The following is a 27,842-nucleotide window of genomic DNA, read 5'->3' on the forward strand; positions in this document are numbered from 1 at the left end:
ATAGATGTCTCTATTTGTATTATATTGTATTCTATGTATTGTTATGTTTGAAAAATTGTTATTACTTATGTACAAAAATTAATCTAACCTATGTCTCTAATATGTGTTGCCTTTGAGTAATTCCTGTCAGGGCACATATGATGTATTACATATGTAAGTACATATGTAAAAACGCAACATTTGAAACGCGTTCGCAAACTTAAATCGAATGTATTGTCGCTAAAAATAAATAAATATAAACATTCAATAAAATATAATAAAAGGAAATCGTCCTAGAAACGAGATGAGAATAATCATATATGTGCATACATATTATATGTAGGTATTGCCTACTGTCTATTATATTAAAGACAATAAGACAATTCAACCAGTGAATAGAATACAAATTTCGAATGAATAATTTATTTGCCTATTTAATATTCAAACGTTCATTATACTAACTTGATTTATTATAATACACATACGCATTTAATTATACGCACATACCATCTATACATATACATGTGTACATTTGACGCACATTTGAAACGTTCGCGTAAAAGTAAAGCACACAGAATCCGGAAAAACAAACGATAATAATTATTTCACACCGAACATAATTATTATATTACACAACGGAGACACTGTAATCGCCACACGCTGGAATCCCGAGATTTCTCGAATTTCTCGTCATCAACGAAGTGCGACAGACAGCGAGTCCCGAACAATTCGCCGGTGCATCCACACCCCACTTTCGCGAATTTGAATTGATTTTAATTTTGGAAACGATGACCGAAAAGACGCTTTTGACCCATTAAGGTCAAGTTCAAATCCGTGTTTTCAGCACACGCTTGACCCTAATGGCCTAATGGGTTTCGTGCGATAAAACGTCAATGTATGCGATTTATTACTTCACACGTATCAATTCGACCGTTTGACAGCGCTTCGCAACCAGTAGGTATTTTTTTTTTAAATACATACCGATTTCAAAAGTTAAGCCATCTTCTTTCGATTGGAAATAATTACCGAAAAATGCACGTCTCTATTACAGAACCGGTAATTTGTTTCATTTAAAAAACGATCGCTCATCACGTGCGAGAAGCTCAGAAAACTGGGTTAAAAACTCCACCAATGAAAATTGCCCCTCTCCAATATTACAAAACAATCAATTTTTACGGTGACGAAAACGATCCGACCGAAATTCAACAAAATAATTAGCACATAACATAAAATAATAAAAATTAAACCGAAAACGACGAAACTCAGTGGTAAAACGATATACATATGTATGTATACATATATACACATAGATAATAAAACGTAGTAAAAATGAACGGCACAATTACGAAAACAATCAAAGTAATGTACGACCGAGTCAAGATTATGCACGCTTAAAAAAATCATTACAAAATATGCACATTTCACTCGAACATTTCCGAAATTTGCATTCGTTAAAATTATCATATTCTTTATCTTAAAAGAAAAAAAAAGAAAATATGCACGTATGTATGTGTGGGCGTATTTATTATAAGTGTTGTGCGATTTCGTAATAGAGACAAAATTCGAATAAGCGGCATTTAAAATACACGAGTGTTCATTATAATAATTAAATTAATTGTTGTGTTACGTAAACGTCGGGAAAAAATTCTTCTTTATGGACAAAAATATTTTTCTTAATCCGCGATGAATTTTTTAATGTTTCTCCAATCATTACCAGCCGAAGTGCAAACATTTCAAAACTATGAAACGGATATTTAAGGATTGTAAATAGGTTTTTGGGCTCTTATTCCTATAATGTTTTAGATTAACATTAGAATAATATAATACTGTGATTACTAACCAAATTTAACTTGAAAAAGGAAGAACTAAAAAAACCCATTTATTTTAAGGAAATCATCAAGTTTATTTTAAAAAAGATTTAAGTTACTAATTCATTGGATAAACTAATTTTTATATCCAATTTTTAAGCACTCTATTTGTAAAAAATGATTCTCTCGTTATTTTGAGTAATCATATTTTTGGAGTCGGAGAGAATGACCTCTAAGATGAGTGTTATTATTAAACATAAGGTGGTTTATCATAGGACAATAATCGTAATAGTTATTTACTATATATGTATATGTAAACATTCATAATTTTATAATATTATTTTAAATTTGAAATAAAATTCAAATAATTCCGACAAATGAGGGTAGGTAGCCAATTTGATAGGAACCGTTTAAGCAATAAAATCAGGTATATTGGCAAACTATGATAGGAAACAAACAATCTGTCACAAGTCACATATATCGGGATCGATCAGGAATTGAACCTGTGACCCATCAATTATTTACTAGCATTATACGCTAACCACTGAACTATTTCGTTAGATATGTACATACATTTTTCAAACGTACGTTCAAAATTTGTAGATTTTTTTCATTGAAACAACCAATCATTATTTCATTGAAAAACATGTAGATTTTCCGCTTCTAATTTTTAGATGAAGATTAAAAAAAGGTTCCTTACAACTGAAACGCTTCTTGTTTTACAAATCATCCTATGACCCACTCGAAGCTTTTATATACATATGTATGTATGTGTGTACATTAAAAATAAAATAAAAAAACAACATAAAATACAATTTATTAATTTTCTATTTGAAACATGTTCGTGAGCTCTTCCATACATATAATACATACATACATATATAGATATATAAATTGTCCTGCAAACTTTCAGGAAAAACGACGCAATTTTCTAAGCCGATTCTAGCCAATGTACATATGTACACAAGACACTAATTGATGCGAACCGTTAGGTGTGCTTGTCTCACTTTTTTTCAAACGTCAACAAATCGAAAGCGCGAAAATCACTAGCATTTTTAAACATAAGTTAATTATCATGAGACACCATCTGGCAAGCGATAATCTTGAAACGGTGGTTCACACAGACAACACTAAACGTACGTACACAAACCGTAAACCTAATCGAATTATTATAACCGTTTCTTAAAGGATGCTATTCCAGGTTATCGGGTCGACTTTTCTTACGCTATAAATAAAAAAAAAAAACACTACGACCGGAAAAATTAACTTTTCTTACGCATCTAATTCCGGAGCAGGAAATCGATCACGGACATAATCCGTTATAAACGCATTTATAAATACATATTTTACTAGTTAAACCGTGTAAAGAGTACAATTCGAAAACGTAATGTTCAAAACCACCGTATTAAACGAGAACGCGGAAAATCCTAATCAATGCTAGTGAGTAAGTATACGTAATAGTGAAATTTTTACGAACGCCACTCATTGTTATAATTATAACATGCGGAAAATTTACGATTAATTTAACGGACCGATCGAACGTGACTTCCGGTCACCGGATGTGTTATTTAAGTAGGATTTTTTCAAATGCAATTATTGCAAACGTTTTTAAATATCATTCCTTTGAAGTAGTTGCCAGAAATTGTCAAATTTCGTTACAAAACCACGTTTCCGACTGTGTAGAGTTTTTCCGGCTCTCTCAATTATATTTATCGATGATTGATTGACGTTGCATGAAAAGAGCAGTTTTACTATAAAATATGCGGTTCATGTAATTTCCTATTCATTTTTGTAGATGAATTTAAACCACTCTTTTTAATAAAGCAGATAAATTTCGGCTAAAATCAATCACATGGAATCTACATACATACATACATATGTATGTATAGGTACACTCAAGTATCTTTTGATGCGGATCTTTTTTATGCGGTTTATAATGCAAATTCTCAAAAAAAAATTTTTTGAATGTTATTACCAGATATCGGCGGCCAAGCTCCTTGTACCCAAATCAATTTAAACAAATCGCAAGACTTTGGAATGTTGCATTCTCGAACGATTGTTCGACAAATCATTCAGAAATTAAATTTAGAAGACAAACAAGATGTGATTAAGAAAGGTTGGCTACTTAGGATATTTCTCGTAGCACAAATATATATTTACATATATATATATATATATATATATATATATATATATATATATATATATATATATTTTTTATTTTTTTTTTTTAAGATATTTGCAATCGACCCTCGTAGCACAAATATGAAAATTTATACATGTAATTCAAAAATTATACTATTTTTTTGTCCATATCTACATATGTATGTACATATGTACATAGTTCCCTGTTTTAAAAGTCACGGTACGCTACTAGTACATACATATGTACACAAAAGCTTTTTATAGTATTTATTTATTTTTCATGAAGATTTTTAATTTAATTTCAATCAAAAGCGAACTAAATCACTGGAGAGCTGAAAATTTCTTCCATGTAATTATTATATTTGGGATATTGAAATTTTACTGAATATGACATGACCTAATTATTTATTAATTCTTGAACATGCACACATAGGATGAATCCGTTGAAAAATGGGATCATTTTCTAATGAACAGTTAAGGGAGAAACAAAAGGATAATACATATATTCGGATGCTAACAATTATCATCCGTGTCCATGTCCATGTCCGTAGCCATTGTGGCATTTCGAGTGAACCGAATTATCCGAGTAGATAATTAGCAATTGGTTGTTACAACCCAACGTTGTGCATTATTCGCAAATCACTCTCTCGTCACCGTTTATAATTGGTCGCGATTACGGCTTGTGCGAGAAACTGCGTTCACAGTTCGCTTAACGCCGTCCCTCGTTATACGAGAGATTTTCCCGGCTTACGTCACGCCGGGAGGTGCGTCTTATCAGACGGACAAACAGTCCGTTTCTTTCGTAGAAAGTGACACAACCTTGATCAACCGCTAATTTCCTAATGCGTATATGTACGTACAAACGTATCTTAATCACATTTTTTTAAGCAGCGAGTTTAATTACAAGGTGAGTGTGGTAAAGCACGCAGCATTCTCCGATCGTTATTAACAGTCTTAGAAACGTTAAAAACGGTTCTCTTGATCCTGATGTTGTCAATCTTCAATGAGGTGGTCTAACTGCACAACGACCTGTTATACGCTCGTATGTACGTTGTTGTTACACTTGAAGACCCTCATTATCGTCGGTTAACGGTCATCCTTTCCTTTTTAAGGATGCGGACGAAAAACACGAAACAAAAAATCGCACTAAAAAAATACTTGCTTCCGAATCACATATTTGGAATGATTAATACTCCGCGGAAACAGTTCCGCTCTTAATGTGCCAATATGTATATTGCATACCAACGGATATACCCCACATAATCAATACATATCTACACATGAATGTATTAATCTAAAGTGGTTGAACCACCGTACGAAATTAGAAATTTAGGTACCATTGATAAATTTTTGACACTATTTATTTTTAATTAAGTGATAAGCTATATTTATATATATATATATATATATATATATATATATATATATATATATATATATATATATATATATATATATATATATATATATATATATAATAAAATAAGCATGTTTTTCATTCATCCCATGGGTCTTCTCTCGCGGTTCATGCAACAAATACATACATATGTTTGTAGAGATAAGCTGGATATCAATTTGAGATGAATTAATATAATACAATCAGGTTAATACTATATAATATGATTTGTAGTCCCAAAATCGAAAGCAAACATCAGTGATTTTGAAAAAACCAGATTTATTGATAACGAATGTGAGCGACGTTACCCAATTACACAACTAGTGCAAAATTCGGTGATTGTTATAAACTCGCATTTCGTTTTAGTCATGGAATGTATCTACAGCGTAAATCAAAAGACGGGTAATTTTAACTAAAAAAAGTAGATAATAATAAAAAAAAAATAGGAGAGTTTTTTACGGATGAAAATTGGCACTCCGTGTCGCAAAATTAACCTCAAATTGAATGCAAAATAAACAGTACACAAAAAAGATGATTAAAATTATATACATATAATTCAAAATTTTACATATGTATGTATATTACAGTTCAAGTGTATCTTCCAGTTGTGATATATTTTGACTAGTTGGAATATATTCTATATAACCTGGTACCAACAACCGTTGTATGTAGTTGACATGTGTCTTCAGTTATAATATACTAGTGATTTTACCCTTTCGCTCGGTATTTGTAATATAAACCGCTTAAACATGGCTATTTTAAAAACATTTTATTTAATTTATTTTATTTGAATATTCATTTGTTGTTTTTTTATTAAATTTAACGTCATGGATTCTACGAACCAAAAATTACATACATACAAAGTCTTTTTCGAAATTATATATTACATAGATTACAACTGGCGCGCATTGTTGAAATTTTTTTGCACTTGTAGTTATAATATAATAATTTACTAGTTGAATTGTATTCGAATATGAATGACGCCAGTTGTATTCCAACTGTATTCGAACTGAAAATACACTTCCACTGTAACACATACATACACTTATATGGATAACTACATGGATATTATAAGAAGGTACTACTGTAAACGAGCTCATCGCGTTACCTCACCGAGAATGCGAGCAACCATCGACATAACTTACTACCTATACATACATATATATACACATTTCGATATTCGACCATTCTGACGCATCTTTTGACCACTTCGGTAATTGACACGGACGCAAGATGTTGAGGATAATTACGCGGGTGCGTTACGAGGCCACTTTTACTCTCGATGGCCACGGTCGAATAACAATAAGCGAAAGAGAAAAGCCCGGTGCGAGGAGGCTTGCGCAAGACCTTTCACGGGTTTCGGTGCAAATCGTACTAATTTCGAATAGCAAACATATATATGTACATATGTATGTATGTATATCACATTGCATGGCAAAGCAACGCTCGAAACATAACAATGCTCCAATGTCAATAAATTACATTCGAATCGACAACCTTTGATTTCTGAGCCATTTCCAATATCGCGACAAAAACTATAAGCCACTTAAACAAAATCAGGGATCAATACTAAATACAAATCGGTTAAAAACTAAAAGTCAAATTTTATCACGAACACAAAACTTCATCTATTGATACTTCGTATGTATGCAGGGCCGCCGATAGGAATTCCGGGCCCTGGGAAAAATACAATCGGGTCCTATGATAAACTAAAAAAAAATTTTTTACAGATATACATATTTTTATATGCGAAAAATCTATCCTGGAACTATACCCCAGCTGCCCCCCCCCCCCCCCCTTTAGTGTAGTGTACATACATACATATGTGGCTGAGAACTGATAACGTAAGTAAATATACCTCTTCCACGTTACAACGCTTATGTATGCATTTGATTTATAAATTTATATGTATAACTACGAACATTCACACCAGTGGCACGCCGTGAAAATCTTCCTGTTTCTGTCGCACAGCTTTACTTACGCGTGTGCGAGCAGCATACAAGGGAACTGGGTTTGGTGCAAACGATCGAAAAGCGTCAGACAGATTGAATCACAGATTAACTGGATGGCTGCTTTAAACGCAATTCTCGACTTCACGAATGAAAAATTGCACATCAGATGACGAGTAACCTTTCGATGTGCACAGATGCAATTATTAAAATTGAGTTGGATCTTTCTGGCGAGTTTTTAATAATTTAATAAGGAAAAATTCGGAACTTAAGTATCAGAAGCACAAAACGTATACGGAGTAGGTATGTCGAGACTTCGGGTAGATTTCGTTTAGTGTAAGTGCGAGCAGTGCGCACGCATAAGGTACACGTGTCGTCAATCTGTGGTTCAGTCTGTCTGGCGCTTTTCGATCGTTTGCACCGCATCGAATGGAACTAGGTGACATCATACAGGATGCCCTTGTATCCTACTCGCACACACGTAAGTATGGCTGTGCGACAAAAATAGGAAGAATTTCACCTCACGCCACTGTGTGAGGTGAAATATGTATATCTCAATATAATATGTATATCTCAATATAATGTATCTGCTACAATCCAAGTGTACATTTCGTTCATTCATGAATATATTAGCTTTTTCATGAAAATACTGCGTATGTATTTTATTCATTAACGAATCAATATGGTCAGTTTTTAGTGTACAAAAAAAACCAATTATCAAACGAACTATGCAGTTTGTTTATGCACAAACTATTAGGCATAAGTTTACGTATTCTCAATTGTTTGTTCCATACTCTGTGGTCTATGTAGTACGTATACGCGGAAACAGGAATCATTGCAACGTTGTAATGTGGTATCCATAGGATTTCCCTTTTAAAAATTTGGCGTTTTGACATCTCAAAGATTTTGACATTCTGGTCTATTTAAAGGTAGCTTCTGACTTTTATCCCTTAAACTAAAACTAATAAGTAGTTCATGAATGATCAAACTCATATATGTATATGTTCATGAACGAACCGGAATGAAAACTTGGACTGTAATACTGCATGGTTAAAAGTTCGCCTGAACAAATATTACTATACTTTTTTTCAAAAATTTATGACACCAAAATTTTCAGGATAAAAAAATTATTCTTTAAAAAGTGAACTAATAAGAGGCTTGTAAAAATGATATTTTACTAACTTTTAATCGAGATTTTCAATCACTATGCATAATAAAAATTTTTTAATGGCTGCGCTTATGTCAAAATATAGTAACAATTCAAATACAAAATTAGGTGAGGTATTAAAGGAAGAAAAATAATATTATAAAATCGAACTCGAATCAAAGACACTTGATAAATATGTAAATTTAGCTACGATTCAATTCACATTAAGAAATAAATATAATAAAATGTCGTACCTTATGAAGAAAGCTTAGTTGTTGCACAAACTGTAACAGATGACTTTCAATACACGAGTACACCTGAAACCAACAAACACACATATGTAAAATTTATTTAAATTCAATTAACGCATATCACGAGGTAAATTGTGGTTATGAGACTGCTTTTAGTTCCTACATACTGGTACAAGCGTTTTCCAAGGTAAACAAGGAAACGTGCCTAATGTATCGTACAAGTCGTTCATGCGTTGTTATTATAAACGTATTGAACGATCAGAGTCGATTTTATGTAATTAATTTGCCATAACGTTAAGTAAAATTGTAGAAAGTTGCACAATGACTTCGTACGAAAATTACTGTTCTAATGTAAAGCTATTCATCGATCGTTTGTTGCCCAAACTCGGATTCGGCGCAGGCGACATTTACAGGTCAACTTTCTACTTGCCGAAGTATATAAATGCTAAAATGAAACAAAAAAATAAATAAACATACATACATACGTCTAAAATGAAACGATAGTTTCAAAACTTTTCTTTGAAATAGCGGTGGAAATGGATACAAACGAGAGAAGACGAAAACCGACACCTTACGTATTGTCGTTTGTCGCAATTATCATCACGATGACAATAGAAATAAAATTTTGCGAAACAGCGAAAACAGTAGGTAGGTAGGTAGTTAGGCAACAAAAAGAAAAACATCTTTTGTATTTTTGTGCGTAAATCAATTAATTTTCCGCAGTTGACTTTCTACCTACAGATAATAGTGGATAAATAAAATAGCGAAAATTTCAACATGACGATTTTCAACGTGAAAGCATTGAGTAAATTTCGCAATATTTTGACAACGAAAATAATAACTTATGTACACACGTAGATGTTCTGCTCCACAAATCAATGACGAAGCTTATTAAAAGCGAACAATTACTAAGCCAAATCGAAGAAAAATTCAAGCACATACACACATTTATGTTTCAAGGCGATAAATAATTTGCCTTCAATAACAATATTCAAAAAATAACAAGTTGCACGTGCTAGATAATCATAAATATTAATTTTAATACATGTAATAAAATATATTTAAAAGCGTTAATGTAAGCTGCAGAGTGAAAGGAGTTTACTATGAACTTTAACCCCACGTTATCGATAGGTGGGGTATTCCACACGTCTTTTTTGATGATGTGATACATTACAGTTGTTACTATACATATATGTATATATAGGGGGATCGTGGATGCATTTCTAGCGCGTGGGAACCTTTAACGAACTATGTTCGATAGTGTTATATTGCAGATACTACAATTACGCATTCTCTGGTCGCAGACGCCGCATTCCGAACAAACTGTGAACAACAAAGAAATTCCTCGACACCGATCGTTTAACCGTCAGGTAATGTTTGGCGTAATGTTATATACATATGTGCTCACTTCAAGTTCATGAGAATGCACAACAAAAGACGTGTAGTGTTTACCAAACCGACCAGAGAGATTCGCGAGAATTCGAGGACAACCAAGAATGCACTGGAATTCAAGCTCAATTGAAAATAACGGATTGAATTAAAACAGTAAATAACGAAAGAAAAATCATTATGCAGTGTATGTACATACATATGTGCTTTACTTTATAAATTATACGGCGTTATAATGAGATCACACTTTGCAGAGTAACAGAGATCCAGTTCTTTTGTCTTTAGTGCACTGGTGACTAAATTACTCAATTGTAATACAATTTGCTTCTTAGTACTCATTTATCATAAGCTACTTTTTTATTTTTATTTAAATGATTAAATATCCATTTGTTTATACAATGAAAAACAAAAGAATGACATTCGATTTCTTATTTTCTTTTTATATTAATATATTGTTCATTTTATATTTTAATTTATATTATAAAAATAATTGTTAATGTTTCTTGTGAGAAAACTTCACATCAAGAGACTTAATATGTAACATTCTCAATAATTTTAAATAATAATAAATAACTCTAGGTACCATCCAGTAGTAATAATACATACATATGTATGTACCACAAACAAAAAACGAAAAAACATTAAAAAAAACATGTAGAATAAAAATACTAATTCTGGTTGGGGTAAAAATATTTTTAAGATATTATTGTATAAAATTTATAATTTCTATTAGACGTAAAAAAAGGACACATTCAATCTGGTTCGGTTAGTGTTTTGGGAGATAATTGAATTCAAAAACTTCAAAAAAAAGGACACCTACATATATGGGGAGGTACCATTTCCGGTCATCTTAAAAATTAACGTCGTATCAATAAGAATTTCAGTAACCGATACTAAGAATCAATTCGAAAGGACGAACGGTGTTCAAAAAATCCCCAAAATACACGGACACACAGACACATACACACACACATTATTTCTAGATCGTGAAAACGTGATCAGTGATCGATTCCAAGTTCGAATCAGTCAAAATCTCGAGTTCGAATTTTCGCATAATCACAAAACTTCATATACATGTACAATAAATGTACAATACAGTAGTATGTATGAATATAGAAAAATAATTTCAAATTTACCCAAATAAGCTTAGCATAAATCCAAATTAAAAAAGTCTTTAAGGTTAAACTGTCAACATTAAAGTAAATGATAGCATTTTCCCCTTCTGAAATCGACCATCAGAAGTAATATTTCCTGATTAAAAGACTGCACTTCCCCTATTCTAGCAATCTTCTACGATGAGATTCTTACACATAAAAATAATTACATGAATATAAAAGGCGAATGGTAATAGAAAAGCGTCTACATTTTTTTACACAATCAGAAAATTCGGCAGCAATTTATAAACGGATTTTCATTGTCAAGAGGAAAATTTGCATTTATGTAATAGGAAATGAACTCAAAATACCCGATATGCAAAACGAAACGACCGAATCACAAGATCAATGCTACGATCGATGCGACCCAGAAGAATATAATCAGAACCAATCGATGCAACGTCAACGACCAAATGTCATATTCTCAAATGTCAAGGCGGTTCAGAATCGTCGACTCCTAGACAAATAAAACGAAAGAAAGTCGAATTAATATTCGAGCCAAACTTAAAGGCGTTTTCATATTCAAACGCGTCCGTCGTCAGCCATTGCTGATTCGTATGATCGTTTTCACCTACTTTTCACTTATCGGAACGGCTTCATTTTTTCCGCGTTTAATTTGATTCACCAAATACGATCGAAATAAATCAATCAACGCGATAAAATATGCGATCGCCCAAATTACGGCAATTATTTGCTTTCAGTGTAAATTTCAACGATGCGAAAAAAGTACATACGCTGTTACGTCGAGAATTGGGTCTATAAGAAACTATAAAATTGGTATTCACGCTTTTGAGCCTGATTCAATATTCAGCCGAGGCACTTAACGGACATCACGAACACACGAGAGAGGAATGACACTGCGAATCGACTTAAAATTCCATTTGCAGAACAGACTTAGAAACGCAGGTGCCTCGCGTGCGTCCTGCCTTTCAACGACACTACATACTGGGGGGAAAAAATCTACCACTTCAAGAATCTTCTGACATATCCAGAAAAGCAACATAATATCTTGAAACTGTCTACCTTTACGTTACAGGTTTTTTTATAATGTATGCAAACAAAATTAATTTTCCTACTGTGTTTCAACGCAGGCCATTAAAAGTACTCCCCAGATTGTAAATTATTGTGGAAATAAAAATGCCAGATTTGCCAAGCTCAGCAGCTATTGTAAATTCTAACGAATGAGTGGTCCCGGGTTTGAGCTCTGGTTTGACCTAGACGGAAAAAAATCATACCCTGTATTATTCGAAGTATTTCAACGGTGCTGCTGGTAAGACTTGGTTATTTGTAACTCCAAGTCGATCTTTTCCTATAAAAGTTTCGCAATTTATCTAATTTCATTGTTGAAACGATTCCTCATTAAACTGGCCACCTACCGTCTATTTATCACCACTTTTAAATATAATTTCAAATTAATAATGGCACTTAATTACTACAGAATTCAATCAAAATGTCATGTATTTTCATATAAAATTGACGCAATACTGCGAACTCACCATACATGTCGATGGCTTGGTGCACAGATATTGTATGTCCATTTTTGTATTTGTATCAAATTTTAAGTTTGTAGATGCTGGAATATTTCAGGTTTTTCCTTTCAATAAATTACCTTTCATAAATTACCTTGAAAGAAAAAACCTAAATTATATCAGCATCTACATCTACAAGCTTAAAATTCTACACAAACTTAAAATTCGATAAAAATTCAAAAATGAACATAAAATATCTATGCACCAAGCCATCGATGTGTAAGCTATGATTATTGTTGTTACAAAGCTACATTTTTGCTCTATTCAAAGGATACATATGTACAAATATTGTAGCGTGGACGTGTAGAGAAGTTTCCGAGATCGGAGTGAAAGACACAGCAGTGTGGTAGAAGTAGTTTATTATCATTTGTCCGTCGGCCTGCCAGCTCCGAATGAAGCACGGAATAAAACTGCCTAATATTGATACCACAGAGAGATCATTGGTCGATGGGTTGCGAGGACTTCTTGGCTGTTGTATACAGCTTGTTCTTACGTCGAGGCCTTTTTAGCACGTAAAATAGTAGGCGTAGTTCTACGTCAAATTAATTGTGATTCTGGGGAAAATTTCGGTTACTATGTAAGTCCTTTACACACGCCTAGTCACGCACGAATGACATATCTCATAATTTAATGCTAATATAAAACGATGAAATAAAATCACAAACACACAAAATATTGTGACGCCTACTAATCATTTAAAATTAGAGCAGCACAAAACCATAATACTTCTATAGTGACCCGATTACGAACTGCATACTTTCAAGCCAATTTTGTGGCGCTCTCTAGTCTCAATTTTAAAGAGAGTACTAAATCTACTATTTATGTATATAAAGATAATCATTTGTATCGACAAATAAATCGACAATTTTCAATTTAGAACCACCACATTTGGTACGCTCGGGGTATCTCATGGTAACACACGTAACTACATTACCATAGATTTTATAACCCGCTCGAGCAACGCCAGACAACTTATGTATGTAATTGGATTCAATTGATTTTGTTTCTAGTGTATTATTCGCAAATAAAAATACTGAAATAAATAAAATTTTGTCTTTTCAAAAAGTTTTCGACATGCATTCATGACTTAGTGTCCAAACTATGCTCCCGATAAAAATTAAAACAGTATCATACATGCATATGTCTGTACATCATACAATTGTGGGCGGTGTGTGTGTGTGTGTGTTTGTGTTAATTGGACTTAAAAGATGTCAAATTTATTAATATATTCGACGCCGTTGCCATTGAGGCGAATTAATTTAATTGGACTCTCTTCACATTTCCCTAATTGTGCGCCGATTTCGTTGTCATCTCTTCGCGCGCGGAAAGAAAGTTCTTTTTTGTTTCATTTTTTTTATTAGTATTTTACAACGCCGGTTTAATTTGAAGACGATAATGTACGATCATCACCGTTCATTATAATTTGGAAAGGAATACCGACTCGTCTCGTATTGAGTTTTGAAGTGAGAGCGCTTCAAAATTAAAACCTATCGCATACTGATTTCTTGTTGTCGATATGTATGTAATTATTATTGAACAAATTAAACTTCTTTTTTGTACAAAATGGAATTATTAGTGGAGAGAGGGTAGTCAAAGGTTACACTCACACACCGTTTTCATACAATTAAAATACACTCATCTAGAATTGGTCTATTATATGTATTTATCAAAATTCTGCAACCTCAGAAAAAAGTGAAGTAAAAGTTAACTCTCAAGTAAAACAAAAAATCATTTGATCGAGCGTATTAAATTGCAACTGAAGTACCATGTATATAAATGAATTAAAATTGGTCTTTTCAACAAAAAATTCTGAAGAAAATTTTAATAACATTTACCCTTAAAAATTGTCACCGCTTGTTGAAAATTTTAAATGAAAACAAAAATAATAGACCAAATAAAATTATACGAAATATATTTTTAAATTATATAATAATAATGAAAACTTATACCAAACGATAGGGAGAATAATGCAATCCCCATCATTCATATAAATAATATATAAATAATAAAAAATAAATAATTATAATTAATCATTTGAAAATCAATTTATGGCTGTCGATAAAGTAGCGCCATCATCTGAACATACATATGTGTGTACATGATGAGCGGAAATGATAAGATGCAGCAGCAAGAAGACAATTTGATGATACAAATAAATGACGACGTAAGGATGCCGCTCTCATCCTGAGAATGGCCTCAAAATGAGGAACGTGCCATTATACAAACGCAATACAACCCCTTGGTAGCCCGAAGAGAGCACTATAGCAGTTATTGTATTGTATCATTATCCACTTCATTAACTTCTACTTGTACTCCGTCCATAGTTCTCCAGTACAAGGACATAAACAATTGTCTCTTAACCTCTATAAGTCTATACTATATGAACTTTTATAAATATTATATCTAGTATACATATAATTTCTAAAGAGACTTTGTATGTATGTACATATGTAAAGTTTGTTGGTAATCGAAAAACAAATCAAAGTTTCTATGACGACGATTCGATATGGTTGAATTTGAATTTTATTTTTTCGATTTAAATAAATTGAATAAAAAAACGAATGAATATTTACTATTTACTACTTAGATTTACCATGTTTAAGCTGTTTATACATATTACAAATACAGAGCGAAGCCTGGTAAAACAACTAGTATAATATACATACATACATATGTAGTACGAAAATTGATGATGAAATATTATTGTAAAAATATTATTAAACGTATTTCAAAGCGTGAATTTTAAATTCAAAGTGTGCCAAAATGAATCGTTCAAGTGCGAAATAAATGTGTAATGAATTATGATATTAAATATGGGATAGATTGGGAAACAAATATCAAAATCAGAGATGGTTGCTACACAATCGAACGAAATTTTGTGCACCCAAATGCATTAATCACTCATGCTATGTGGTATTGCAAAAATATGAAATACACATATTAAAATAATCGGGATGTACGAATGAATCGGTTTCACGATTTCGTACGGCAGTATTTCACCTGAGGCATTTGAAACACAATAAAAATCGCATCGATATTGCACCAGCCACAGAGAGAAAGATAGATACGTCATTTGATAATATAATAAAAATAATAAAGAGCCAAAGCGATGTCGAAACCTGTAGATACGGATCATCGATAATAATAAACCGATTCTGTACAATTACTTGTACCGTAAGATCGGTATACTAACAACAGTATGGTGCGTAAAGTGTAACAGTAAAATTATTAAGTAAACAATGAGAAGTCAAAATAGCAACGGTGCGTGAGCATATATGAAAATTTAAATTTAAAACCAATAAAATACATCTCACATTTTAAAATAAATACAATATACATATGTAAAGGTGAAAAATTTGCCTAAATTTTAACACCGCATACCACTGTCATCAAAATTGGCCTCAATACAGTGTTAAGAATTCAACTAAAACGAACAAAATCGAATCGGATGACAAAATAGCGGATTTCACTACAGACAACGCACTTCTAATAACAGGTGGGTAAGAGAGCGAGTCAATCAAACAGAAAAAGAATAATACTATAAATAATCAAAATCAGGTCATATTATTTAAGTATAGTATACGTCAATCGTAAAAAAACAATGGCTTTATCAGTAGGTCAAAAGGTAACACAGGCAACCTTTACGATGACCTTATACTGTAATGCTAATGAAATAAAGACAAAATTTTGAAGAAAATGTGGCACAAAATTGAAACGTGAACACACCAATATTCATTAGAACAGCTCGAATTTCTTTATTAGCTTTAGAAACTATGTACAATGCATACATATATGTATGTATGTTACAGTCTAAGTGTTCACTCCGGTTCGTTCATGAACACACTAGTTTGTTCATACACGAACTATTAGCTTTAGTTTTAGTGCCAACAGTCAAAAGCTATCTTTAAACAGACTCACCAGGTTTCACGAAATGGAACTTGGTACGTGTTTTTACTACCCTCTTCTTACTTCGCTTTCGATTTTTTCGTCTGATATCGTCTGACGAAATTTGTTTTTAGATACTTTTAAATGTGCGAAGAAATGCACCACCCCTAGCCCATGAACATGGAACACGGTCCCAAAAATCACCCCTTTGAGTGTTTTCAGTGATATTTTATCTCATATTTGAAGAAATGTAGGAGAAACTTGTCGGTCGCCTATGGATATGCATACACGTGCGACCTCCCAAACATATGCATTCTGCACGTGCAACTACACCCGAAATCGGTTTGGGGAACACTCACTGTTTACGGTCATAGCACGAGGCCAAGGACGTAACATCCCATACCACTCAGTGTGTTTTCACCCTTAAAACGTCAAGTTAAAATGGGAAATCCTATGAAAACTACACTAGAACGTTGCTATAATTCCCGTTTCTGCTAATATTAAAAATATTGCAACGCAGGATAAGCACACTCTACATGGAGGATGGGACAAAAGATTGAGAATATTTAATTAGTTCCAGATTAGTTCGTGTATGAACAAACTAGTATGTTCATGAACGAATGAAATGTGTGTGTACATACGATACGCCACAAAAGTACAGAAACGCATTCATATTTGGAGTTCCAAAATATGCATATGTATGTTTTTTATGCTATAATTTATTGTTTTTAATGGGATCATGTATACATATAGTACCGGCACATCAATCATACAACAAATTGGTTGAGATAACCCTTGAAGCGTTATCGTAAACGAACCGAATAATTCAATTATAAGATCAGGGGGGGTCACGGGCGACCCCAGAGGTCAACATGATACGGGTAGCTATTCAAGATGAACATTTGTGGCATACTCGTAGCACTTATCATTATTTCAATAGTCAACAATAACATTCCCGTACGTGTCAGTAACCTTTTCTCTCGACTACGCGTGTGGGTGGATTGGTTCCATATATTTTTTTCGTCATACCTCACGCAGAACACCCACAACGATTCACACAAAATAATACGCATTATGGGACTACAACTTCATAGCGGTTAGATAATTTGATGAATACGACGGTGCAGCCAGTATTGGACACACTGGGTGTAGGTCAAATTTAGCAAGTACCACTCATACGAAACGTAAATATGATATATGTATGTACATACATAAGTACATATGTATGTGAGTCAATGTACTAATTGCAATGGCATCGATATAAAAAGTCCTACAGGAGGAAAACATTGAAAATAAGTCAACATTTATGCGGTGTATCAACGACTTCTTTATCACCGACAATTCCTTATCTAAACAAATGTGTAATAAAATAATAAAAAACAGTAATAGAAAATAGCATTTTGATCACTGATATAAAAAGTCAAATGTTGATAATTCAAAATTAATTGAACGATTATCTCAGCTGTATTTCAATCCATCTATGTATATATAGGTATAAAAAAATCAATGTTTGTCTGTTTGTCTCTTTGTCCGTCACGTATCCGTTCCTATACCATTCAACCGATTGCGATGAAACTAACAAGAGTTATTGTGTTCATATCCGCGATGGTTGCTGTAAAAATATCCCCCAAAAACGGGAACGGGAACGGGAAAACAGGAATGAGTGGCATTGCAACGCAATCATTTCAAATGTGTTCGCGTCGCCACCTGCGTTGTTAGGGTAAAATAAACAAACAATTGAATAATTTCAAATGTGTTCGCCGCCTGCGTTTTACCGACAAATTATCATTACTTTAATTTTATTTTATTATTAAGTATTAATTTGAAACTGAAACATTTACTTATCGAAACACAACGAGAAACGGGAACGGAAATTCTACGCATTATTGTGGCATTGCAACGCATGTCGGGTTCAGCTAGTTTATTATAAAAACATATGTGAATAACATGTAAATATAGCTCTACATACATACATACATAGATTATTCGTCCGTTTAAGGCATTTAATAAAGTTCAAAAGATTATAGTAGGTAGATAAAAGAGTTATTGACTAAATCTCGAAAAATCCACTTCGAATATGATATCAACCGAGTTTTCGAATGATATCAACCGAATGAACAAACGTAATTTTATTTCTAAACAAAATAGAAAAATCGCAAGATGAACTTGATAATTTAGTCCGAAAAATTGAATGAATTGAATTGAAATATTTCTTTTAAATATGCCGAAGACTATTTACCCAATATTTATATATACTAACTCTATTTTTTCGAGTATTTTAGGGATGAAAATAAAGCTTATTAAAATTTTCGTGTATCAATTCGTATTATTTTATTCGTGTATCAATTCCTTTCCCAAAACCACCCGTTGAAATATCAACGAAAGCAACACTAGTACATACATAAATATTAGCTATGGGAGGCATAATTTGAGACAGTCATAAACAGGCCATACAAACCACTGATACTTCCTGGTGTTATTGTCTAATTTGTTTCGAATGATGCATTTTTAAATGCTTATGGTTTATACAACAAAACGAAATTGTGTAAAGGAAATCAAATGTACATAAATGCGAACGCCTGAATATATGAAAATTGAACGTATAAATTCCGAACGAGAGAACGTTTAATTTTAACCACTGTAAAATACTGAAACATTTTTGCTAAATTAATTATTTTTTTAAATTCCATCATTATCCACACTTTATAAATATTATACTAATAAATTATCATAACTGTAGGTGCCTTTTCATTTTAATGAGGAGACGTAAAAATCTATATAAATAAAAATAAATAAATCATACCGTTAACACTGCACTCTGATTTCGTAACGATTGTATATAAATATATACGTAATAATTATACAACGGGTCTTATATTTTAATAATAATAACGATAAACGGAATTGCAAAGGTTAACGCCCCGACAATTTTTACAATAATAAAAATGCGTTCGCACTGTTTCACCTAACGCACTGACGATTTCTAAACAAACAAGCGTGAAAAGGTTAATAAATTAAGTATACTTTTTATTACAAATTGTATATTCGTACATTGAAATATTATACGTATGTATATGTACATATGTGCTTATAGTTGAGTTGAGTTTCGGACAGGGCGTCGAAAAGTCATTTTCGCAATTGCAAAACGGCATATTTTATAAATAAACAGACGCAGGACATTATGGCGCCAGGAAAAAATATGGCTGTCGGCTTTATGAACATGTGCCACTGGAATACAAAGTGACGAACATCTTTAGTACTTTTCCTCAATTAAAAAGGAAGACAAAATCCTCGTCGAAGCAGATGAAAGGCGTGGTGAAAGAATGGCGCCACGTCTGACAAAAACAAAGTCTGCACAACAGAGACAGGCAGGGTTTTAATCATCGCCCTTACATTTTAATTAGAAAACAACCTCATACTTTTTTTTAGGTCAGCCTTTCGATATACATACATAGAAGGTAAATGTATTAATTAATTTATACGACATATAAATAGATATGTAGGTATTTCTAGATTGTATGTAAAGTTTAATTTTTCTTTTTTTGTTTAGCCAAAGTGCCGATTTGGAACTACTCTGTAATGCCACTATGGCAAAATTGTAATTAATAAATAAATATATACATAGCTATGTTTAAAAAAAATGGCGTACCCCTAAAAAGGTTCGTCAAATTTTATCAAGTATTAGCATCCCCATAGTGAAGTATGTATATATGTATGTATGTAGATGTATTTAAAATTTGTCAACTATAAATTGTGGTTTGTCAACCTTGAAGACAGTTTTTCTTTAAAGTGAATTGGAATCACAAATAGTATGGGCTTTAAATACAAATGCATTACTTGAGTAAGTGTCCACATATGTACATTACTTCTATGAAATTATATAAAATATTATTATATTAATTATATAAAATTACGTCTCAAGAAGGTTAAATTCTACAAGGATTATATTTGACATACCTAAGTGCATACATGTTATATTGTATGTACTAGCTGAACCCGGCATGCGTTGCAATGCAATTCCCGTTCCCATTTGTCGGAACAACGCAGGTAGCGAACACCCTGGTCGCGACGCGAAAACATTTGAAATTATAGCGAATGACAGTCATTCCCGTTTTTCCCGTTTTTTCCCGTTTTATTTTCACAGTAATCTTCCCAGACATGCACACAACAAATCCTGAAAGTTCCATCGTAATCGCTTCAGTGGCTTAGGAGCCTATTCGAGACACACACACACACACATACATTCATTTTTATTTATATAGATGTACATGTAGTAACTTCGATTAGAATTTGTCTTAAGGACTTGGACTATTGAAATTTTAAGTATTAAGTTTTCTTAATTTGGCATTAAAACAATAAGCAAAAGGTCAATGTTGCAAACCTAATGATCCAATATCTATGCTATAAAACTAACAATAGAACGAAGAACAAGTACTCGATATAAATGTCAAGGATCTTGTATCAGAGAATGGTTTGAATGTATCAATAGAGAATACATAGTTAACCTTTACGCTACCGTGCAATTTTTCATTTAAATATCAACATATCTATCCACTTTCGATTTAATCTAATAAATATGATCATGTAGACATAATGATAAAATTAATGTAACGGAATCGATGATGGCTATCCCCCCGTTTTATTTTTCGAAATTAAGGTGAATCGATGTAAACCGTATCGAAAACGGTACTGTTACGAAACATGTCTTACACAACAATTACGCATAATGTAAACGCTCGAAGAGAATTCCGTTAAAATTAAAATAATAATAAAAAAAATGATTCAAATATTTCATTCAAAAAGGGATATTAACGCAAATTGATTCCGATTACAATAAACGCGGTTCATTATCGATACAGTTAAAACTGTGAACGTCGACTTCGAACAAATTGCATTTACATTTAAGTTGTTTAAATTGAAGAAAAAAATAATAAGTGGTGAAAAGTCGTAAATCACATAAATGTATGTGTAAAGAAATCACGTTTTCACCGCGACTTGTTCGGCCAGATGAAGATCTGTGATTTCTAGCAGCGCACGCCGCTGCACTGTGAATTATGCAAAAGTCAACTGCATCTACGCTGATGAAGAAAACCAGATTGCAATTCAAACTTGCAAGTTGGAAGACGATATAAACTATACATATGCATACAAAAGTATACGTACATACATACATATAATAACAGCATACGCGCGCGTTTATGGGTTAAAAACACCGGTCCACTTCGGCGCATCTGTCACTCTTCGCAGATTTATCGAAAGTTTATTATTCAGCGATCTCCAACAATAAATGGAACGATTCGGTTGAAAATAAACAGACCCGAGATATTTGTGAATTTAAAATACACTTACTAAAACAAAAAGTACAAAAACAATTGATATTAAAATATATTAGCAATTTTGTATTTAAATTTGAATACCTTATTAGGAATTCATTTTTTACTTTATATATGTACGTAGTAAGAATATTTGTTGTGTGATCGAGATTTTGACTGATTCGAATTCAGAATCGATCGCTGATCACGATTACATGATCTAGAAAAAATGTATGTATCTGTGTCTGTGTATTTCGGGGATTTTTGAATACCGTTAGTCCTATCGAACTGAAACTTAGTATCGGTTACTGAAATTCTTATCGATACGCTATTTTTTTCAATTTTTTAAGTTAATCGGAAATGATACCTCCCCTTATACATACATACATACATATGTATGTAGGTGTCCTCTGTTTTTTTTTCTATGTATAATATCGCTATTCCGTCTGTCTGTCTGTCTGAGATAACGCTCGCCATACTACATATAATAGTCATTTCGATTCGACATATGTATGTAAATATGCACGTCACACAATAACAAAAAAAAAACGTCTATAAATAATGATCGCTACTAATATTTCCGCTTGACAGAGAATTTACCGCCATCTATTGAAAATTTATTAAATTAATTAATTTTTCTGTCGGTGTTTTTTATTGTTTATATTATATGTAGATAGTTTTTACCATTTTTTTTCATAATAAACAAATAAATTTAAATATATTTAAATGGTATTTGAAAAAAATTTGATCGCATGGGGATCGAACACATGACCGACGACAAATTTTTTTTATATTTAACTAATTGTTTTACCCGGCTTCGCTCAGTATTTGCAATATAAACAGCGTAAACATGGCGAATTTAATAGTAAATATTCATTTGTTTTTTTATTAAATTTATTTGAATCGAAAAATATATATACATATATCGAATTGTCGTCATAGATACTTTGATTTGTTTTCGATGTTATCAACCAACATTACATATGTACATACTTATATTGTACTTAAAAAGTCTCTTTCGAAATTAAATATTAGATTAGATATTAGATAACATAATATGCTAACACCCATGCGATGACATGTCATCGAGTACAACACTAGTGTAATCTTCTATATATGTACATATGTATATATAAAAATGAATGTCTGTGTGTATGTGTGTGTGTGTGTGTCTCGAATAGGCTGCTAAACCACTGAACCGATTACGATGAAACTTTCAGGATTTGTTGTGTGCATGTCCGGGAAGATTACTGTGAAAAAAAAACGGGAACGGAAACGGGAAAAACGGGAATGAGTGTCATTGCAACGCAATAATTTCAAATGTGTTCGCTACCTGCGTTTTTCCGACAAATGGGAACGAGAACGGGAACAGGAACGGGACCGGGAACGAGAAAATGAGAACGGGAACGGGAACGGGAATTGCATGCGTTATTATGGCATCGCAACGCATGCCAGGGTTCAGCTAGTATTAAAAATAAAAATAAAATTCCGAAGAAATTCAATTTCTTCGTGAAATGTTCTTATCCGATAAGCGAGCATCGACTATACATATTAGAAATCGCATATACTAATCCGATAAGCGAGTACACGTACATATGTACATAGAGTAGTATAATATTTTAAAGCTTTCGTTATTAATCGAATTGAAAATTTTAAAGTTGTTTCCACTATCGCTATCCACACCTACAATTTGTATTGTCAACTGTTCAATTAGTCGTCCTCGCTAATTGCAAACGTCGCGTTGGTCCACAAGTAGTACAACGAACTCCCTCCCTTTGCGATCGCGAACATTGATAACAAACGAAAGCGAAGACAAATGTTTTTATTCAACATTGTTTTGTACGAATCGGACAAATTAAACGAGTGCGATTCAACAGAGAGGAAAAACCAACATAATGGCATTGTCGGGTCGCGGTCAAATCGCACGTACTCGTACATACTTACATTTAGCAGATAATACCCACCGACCCGGGTATATGAATCGGTAATCGCACGACATAAGAAAGCATTTTCACATGCGGTAATTTTGCTACTTTCATTGTCAATAGATTGAAACAATGCAAAAGCGAGAGGCGATTACCCCACTGCGGAGGAGGAGGAGTGACACACGTGGGTTATTGTGTGCACGTACGCGGAAAAATCTACGACATAGTATGTACTGAAGTACCAATAAACACTACGACGACAAATGGGGTCGTCACGACCCATTCGCATGAAATTACAAAAAATCGAACGAGCATCAACTCGTTCACTGAATCGCTTAAATAAACTCCGAACAAATAGAACGGGCAAACAATTCATTGTTGAACTATGTACAATAGATTTGAATTGCTATGAGCCCCGTATATCTACATACATATGAACATACGAAACGAATATACCAAAATCGTGGAAATTCACTAAAGGTTTACAAATACATATGCGTGGGTTCAATTGAATCATTTGATCATATGATCTGATCGCCTCTAGCACTGATAATAATTTAAGTGGAATTGGGGTAGAAGAGAAGGTTCACAATCAATCTTTATGAGTGTAGTCGGACATTCTCTGGTATTCTAAAAGATCAGTAGTGTTTATTGCTACCATAAATCAATGAAGATTTGTGTTTGAAATGTAAAAGGCTTTATTTTTAGACGACATACATATGTATGCATTGTATATAAATTTACACTTCATTAGAAGTTTGACGTAAGCATTGGTATAACAATAATGTTATGAGCTTCTGATTATGTAGAGCTAAAATTGTATTCAATTCCGATTTATATGTACATAGCTAAGTCAACTTTAACACGTCGGAGAATTTCCGGTAAGGAAAATGTAAATAATTTATATAAATTAAATAACCCTTTTCTGTAAATATTTAGCCAGTGTAGTGCACTGGTAGAGGTCTTGAATACCAGTAGATAGAATATGGGTTCAAGTCCCGGCCAAATAAGCCGCTGGTGAGATGTTGTGGTTATTAAAAAAACGCACATCGACTGTCTCCTGTTAGAATTTTTCTATATTTCTAGCTTAATTGTTATGACGGATCCAATAAATCGGTATCCTCCTCCTCGGTTTCTCGCAAATTCGAGCTCACATTTGTTGAATCTTATAAATGTTATCACATAATGTATTTCAAATAGCAAGTTTTCTGTGTATCAATTTTTTTTTGTCCATAGATAACACTATTTGTATTATGTGTAGTAGTATGATAGAAAAATTGTTAGTACGTATGTACAAAAATTAATCTAACCAAATGGGTGGTCTTGGGGAAATTCATATTATGGCATCATCATCATCATTTACAGCCATTCGCCATCCACTAATGGATGAAGGCCTCTCCAACACGCTTCGACTGGTCTCTGTTTTGCGCAACACTCATCCATCTCATTCCGCACATTTTCCTAATTTCGTTCACCCATCTTCACTTTTTTGCATTCTCTCGGGTACCATTTAAGCACTTCTTTTGTCCACCTTTCATCCATCCTCCTAGCTACGTGACCCGCCCATTGCCATTTCAATCTCTTCACTCTATCCACTACCCTTGTCATACTTCTCACCCACGTGTTCCGCTTTCTGTCTTTCCTCGTTATGCCAAGCATACAGCGTTCCATACTTCTTTGAGTGCATTGGATTTTATGTAGCAGCTTGGCGTTCAGTGTCCAAGTTCGAGTTCGATTATGGCATATGTATGTAAAAATAAAATATCATACTAATTCATAAATGATTAATAAGAATAGCTGCAACTTTCACCAAGTATAAATATAACGCCCATTTATGTAGTTACTTGTCAAACTTTAAATTTCGTACACATTCCAAAATTGCGCATTAAGGTAGACGACATGTAATCATAAAGCAATAATACGTTGTCTCGTTTCCAGTGTGTAATTGCACGTTCTACAGAGACAAATTGTACGTCAAATCAATGCAAAGGGCATGTTTTCAGACGATAACGTACGACACAACAAAGCATTTCAAAAGAAAAACTCAAGATGGTGTAATTTTCAAGAGAAAGGAGGAAATCGAAGGAGAGACAGAAATAGACAAAACAATACAACATCTGAAAATCAAAGAACGCTCCCATACCTTACTCGCGTTGTATGCACTTATTTGCAATTGAAATTTAGAAGTGTTGCGAGCATTGTGTCGCTTCGTATGTAAATCGTCCGGGTGAGATTTATCATGGACGTGACGTGACGCGCTTAATGAACGAGGGTGGGGTGAAAATATGGTGGAGGAAACTTCGTAATTCAATTATATACAATCCCAGAATACGTATTCCAAAAGGAGGGGAAGCTCGGAAGGGTGTGACGATGCGTTTGCCGTAAAACTAATGGTGGAGATAAAATAGAAGTCGTATTTCCCCCTCCTTCGAAATGGGAATAAATCATCGTCGTGACACGCAGACGATGACTCATCGCAAGTGATTTTTCACTTGCGATACAAAAGGGACCGTATGTATGTCGTAAATATTTTAAGCGCAATATCTTGGGGTTGGGATATTGATTCCGAAAAAAATACTATTCTAAAACATGAAACCAAGTTCGGTTTGTTGTTCGTTACGTAGTGTGAGTGGAATGATAGCTGTATGTAGGGATTGCAATACCGAAACCGTTAGAATCGGTATTTGACCGAAAATAAGCCTTTGGTAATACCGGTATTAAAAAAAGAAATGCCGATAGTATCGATTTTTTTCAAATTTGTACATTTTATTTGTCGAAAACGATATCTGCATGGCTAAAACCTACAATCATATCTTCGTCTGTAAAGTTGTTTTAATTTTTACTGTTTTCCGATACATATCGTTAAATACAATATTCGGCAACATTTTCGGTCACAAGTTCGCAAACCTATTAAATTGAAATAAGAAAATGTTTTAAATGATGACACGACAGGGCCCAATTTTTTAATTGTGTATGGGAAAAAATATATAATTTTTCTTTCAACAACTAATTCCCCACCTGATGGTTGACTCTTCGTTTACATCTCCAGTGAGCGATGATTGGGTAGCTTATAAGCTTAATTCGGAATTGCAATAAAAATTAATTAATCAAAAAATAATACCGAAAGTACCGGTAATACCGGTATCGGAAATTGCGGTATTTTTGCAATCCCTATCTGTGTGTTTGTTCTTTATCTCAATATACTACTCTGAATCTTTCAATAATATTGGCATCTTCAAAATTTTCAAAAGGCTTTACTGTAATATTAAGCAGTATTTCATTTGAAATTTATCTGATGTAAAACAGAATGCTTTCTTCGTTTTAAAAACCGATTTTACTATACTACATATATACATTCGCCTAAGAAGTAAATATATATGTACATATATACATACATGTCGCACTAATGTTAATCGTCTTCAGTATAATATTTAATTATATTATACATTATGAAAGTTGACGAACGACATGCAAATATTTGATTAACAGCTTGTTAGCTTCTACTGCCGTGCCAACTTTAACTGTTTAGTAAATATTTATATTACAAAATTTGCCTACATATGTACATACATATTGTAAATACATACTTACTGTCGATTAATCCTAGTAAAATCATATAATAATCGATAATAAGTGACATCACAGATATACTCCAGGGCGTCACTATGCCTAAGCATATCATCATCATCTACAGCCACTCACCATTAACTGCTGGATGAAAGCCTCTCCGACACGCTTCCATTCGTCTTGTTTTGCGCAACTCTCATCCATCTAACCCCACATTTTTCTAATTTTGTCTATCCATCTTCCTTTCACCCTTTTACATTCTCTCGGCTACCATTCTAGCACTTCTTCTGTCCATTATTCTAGCTACGTGCCCCACCTATTGTCATATCAATCTCTTCACTATCTCCACTACCCTTGTCATACTTTTCACCCACGTCTTCTGTTTCCTTGTTATGTTGAGCATACC

General features: G+C 33.1%; 1 protein-coding gene across 2 annotated transcripts in view; it reads right to left on the reverse strand.

Moving 5' to 3' along the window:
- Positions 1-27,842, reverse strand: part of LOC143916921 (SH2 domain-containing protein 4A-like) — a 51,414-nt gene that overhangs the window by 21,837 nt on the left and 1,735 nt on the right. For both annotated transcript variants that reach the window (XM_077438207.1, XM_077438206.1), the window contains exon 2: positions 8,679-8,741. The gene's annotated coding sequence lies outside the window, so the exon portion shown is untranslated. The remainder of the gene's footprint in view (positions 1-8,678; positions 8,742-27,842) is intronic.

This window comes from Arctopsyche grandis, chromosome 9 (assembly GCF_051622035.1).
Source record: "Arctopsyche grandis isolate Sample6627 chromosome 9, ASM5162203v2, whole genome shotgun sequence".
Lineage (NCBI taxonomy): Eukaryota > Metazoa > Arthropoda > Insecta > Trichoptera > Hydropsychidae > Arctopsyche > Arctopsyche grandis.